The following is a 3,706-nucleotide window of genomic DNA, read 5'->3' as shown; positions in this document are numbered from 1 at the left end:
TGGGTACCCAGTCTCTGCTAATATTACTTTTGCTAGATGTATTTTGGTCAAAGTAAGTACCATGACTCAATCAAGAGTCAATGAGAGAAGGAACTACATCACATACATTATTTGTGTAACAGTCTGCATATCTTGTCCCTCACACATGGCAAGGCATGGGAAAGATGTACTTTTAAAGTGTTATGCAAGTTTGTATATAGTGTGGTGATGTAATGGAATGACATGGTGCATGAACACTTGATAAATATAGAATTTGAAGTTCTGAAAAATAATTACTTTGTCTCTGGCTTCCATTATTAAAAACATACTGAAACTGGGTGACCTCAGAAGTATGGCATTCTGTGCAATGTGATCAGTATGTGAACCTTGGAGAAATGTCAGGCCAAGCTTCAATGTTTGAAGGATCAAATTTATGGATAGTTTAATCATTCATTAGGCTGGAGGTCTGTTCTATGCGAGGTTAATTTAAAAGTCATTGTCATGAGAATTCTCTACACATTCTGACCATGGGTAATGATTATGAAAGGCAGGAATTGGGCAGGGAAAGTGAACATAATGAAGCAAAAAGCAAGGCAAAAGACTAATTCTCTGAACTGAATAAAGGTACATAAGAAAAGAGAGGAAACAGCCTATGAATGTGGTAGTACGTGATTTAGGAAAAGGTAAGATAGGTGCTTAGAGTTTGTGTGTGATAAGGGTCTGTAGGTTGGTTCTTTACTGTGTCATTGGGTCCTGGTACAAAGGCAGATTTGACTGTTGGCCTGAGATTTATTTATTTGTTTGGGGGTCATACCCAGTGATTTTCAGGTTACTACTGATTCTGCACTCAGAAATGATTTATGGCAGTGATCAGGGGACCATATGGGTTGCCAAAGATTGAACCTATGTTAGCCACGTGCAAGGCAAGATCCCTAACTGCTGTATTATTACTATAGCCCCTCTTTACTCATCTTAAATCAGGCCTATGCACAGTGTTGCTGGGGGCCACCAGGGTCATAACTGATTGTACTCAGGGAAACATATAATGCCAAGGGAAAAAACTCAGGGCATCACACAATGAGCTGTCTCTCATGCCTGGACCTGAGGATTTTATACTTCCTCAGTCAGGATCATTCAGAAACTGGTATCAAAGGGCATGTAATAGGCATAAAATTAGCTGGTGAATAATATACATCTATGAATTTCTCTCAGGACAATGGCTCAATATAACTGGTGTAATGACTAATTTCCACAATTTTTTTTTGGAGGCACATCCAGATCTACTCAGTTGGTACTCAGAGACCATTTATGATACCAACGATCAAAACAGGGGTGGATGCTTGTAAGGTCCAAGTACTATGACTATTTCAAATTGTGCAAATAGTTCAAATCAAACAGTTCAAAGCTACTATTTGAATGGTTTAATACCAGAACATTTCCATCACTGTATTGGACAGTGCTTATTAAGTCATCTACTCCATCTTGCTTTCCTTTGGGCCACTTCCAATTAGGCGATGCTCTCCTAGTTTCATGTTTCACTCCCTATTCTTTTATTTTAAATATCTTTATTTAAAAACCTTGATTACAAATATGATTGTAGTTGGGTTCCAGTCATGTAAAAAACACCCCCATTACCAGTGCAACGTTTCCATCACAATATGCATAACAATTCAGGACCATGGACAACAACCCACAAGGCCATTCTCCCCCCTCATATACTTGTAGCGGTGGTTCATACTTAAGTCTAAGCAGGGCAGAAGACAAAAATAGAGGGCTACAATGCCAAACCTTAACCTAACCCATCCACCAGAAATAGCCTAGCCCTGTGATTGAAATAAAATAATATAAGAAGCTAAATTCTCTCAAATAAGATCACAAATTACAGGACTGAAAACTCTGGGTCTTTCCTTTTGGAAGGGGATTGGGTCAGTTCCTGACCAACATCCTATACCAATACTAGAAAACCCAACAGCCCCCGCCCACTGACACTATCTTCCTGGAAAAAAGAAATGGCTTGTTTCCTCCACTAAGCTCCAAAAGAAAATAATGGCTGATGATACTTCCCAGGTAGTTCTGAGTAGGCTGATACCTCTGAGGCATTCTCAGAAAAATATGTGTGTGTGGGCAGATTCCCCTTTCAGCATGAATAACAGTTCAGTGCCTCACCCTAAACCCTCCTTATTAAATTTATCAAACTTCAAAGGTCCAAATTTGTTTTAGATTTATAAATACTGAACTACACAGTCTCATGCAGATGCACAAGACCTCAATATTACAGTGTAGGCCCAGTAGTATCATAGGAAATCTGATGGAAGAGTTATATAGTAATCTCCCAAGCTCAGTGATCCTAAATAGTAACACAGAAGGCTCAACTAGTACTAACAACAACACATTAAATCCTTAGGCTGGGGGCCGGAGAGATAGCATGGAGGTAAGGCGTTTGCCTTTCATGCAGAAGGTCATCGGTTCGAATCCCGGCGTCCCATATGGTCCCCCGTGCCTGCCAGGAGCGATTTCTGAGCATGGAGCCAGGAATAGCCCCTGAGCGCTACCGGGTGTGACCCCCCAAAAAAAAAAAAATCCTTAGGCTGACTTTAGTATCACCTTGGAGAAATATAATAATCATTTTAAATGGACCTATCTGGATCTAAGTTTCGAAAATGCTATTTGCCTTTGTGTTGTAACAATTAATATGAAGTAAATTTGTTTGTGCATGGATTGAGGTAGGATATGGTGGTGTGTGGGAAGTTGAAGACACTGGTGAAGGGAAGGTCACAGTGGTGGGATTTGTTTGAACATTTAATGGCTGAAACGACTGTATTATGTGTGTCATCCTTGTGCAGAGGCCATGCTAATCTTCTTTGTATTGCTCCAATTTTAGTATACGTGCTGCTAAAGCAAGCATGAAGTAACAGTATATGAGCTACTTAATAAATCACAGTAGTAAAATAAAAATTAGAAAAAAGAATAGAGGGCTAAAGAAAGAAATATAGTATAGCTAGTTTTGTTAATACAAGAGACTTGTTTTGGGTTGGGGGCACACCCAGTGGTGATCAGGGTTTATTCCTGACTCTGTGCTCAGGGATTAATCTTGGTGGGGCTTGGGACACCATATGTGGTGCTGAGGATTGGACTTGGGCTCATTGTGTGCAAGGCAAATGCACACTACGGACTGCACTATTGTCTGACTTATTTTTTGGGGGGAGGGCACACCTGGCAGCACTCAGGAGTTACTCCTGGCTCCGTGCTTTGAAATCGCTCATGGCAGGCTCAGGGGACCAAATGGGATATTGGGAATGGAACCCCAGTCCTTCCCCGGTTGGGTGTGTGCAAGGCAAACAAATGCCTTACTGCTGTACTATCTGGCCCTATTGTCCGACTTTTAATAATATTTTTAATTTAGTTTTTGGCCCACACCCAGCAGTGCTCATGCTTACTTCTGGTTCTGTGCTCATTCATATATATTAATGATTGTTAGATCTTCTTGCTGAATTTATCCCTTGATTAATATTATATTGATTAATAATATCCAACTTTTCATTTTGAGTTAAAAATCTATTTTTGTCAAAGATGAAGATAACGATTCCTGACTTATCTCTCAATGTCTTGTTCCAACCTTTTATTCTGAACCAATGTTTGTCTTTATATCTGATCTGTGACTGTTGTATGTACAGTATAGATGAATCCCACTTTTTAGATATTTAGCAATATTTTGAATCTTTTGATT

The 3,706-nt window shown here is 39.7% G+C and overlaps 1 non-coding gene across 1 annotated transcript; it reads right to left on the bottom strand.

Moving 5' to 3' along the window:
* Positions 1-2,777: 2,777 nt before the first annotated feature.
* LOC126028441 (U6 spliceosomal RNA) lies at positions 2,778-2,880 on the bottom strand. Its single transcript, XR_007502433.1, has one exon. It is a non-coding gene; the product is annotated as a U6 spliceosomal RNA (small nuclear RNA).
* Between the last annotated feature and the right edge of the window lie 826 nt (positions 2,881-3,706).

The sequence above is a fragment of the Suncus etruscus genome, chromosome 1 (assembly GCF_024139225.1).
Source record: "Suncus etruscus isolate mSunEtr1 chromosome 1, mSunEtr1.pri.cur, whole genome shotgun sequence".
NCBI classification, from domain to species: Eukaryota; Metazoa; Chordata; class Mammalia; order Eulipotyphla; family Soricidae; genus Suncus; species Suncus etruscus.
The sequence above is the reverse complement of the archived record's forward strand: the minus strand, read 5'-3'. Positions and strand labels throughout refer to the sequence as shown.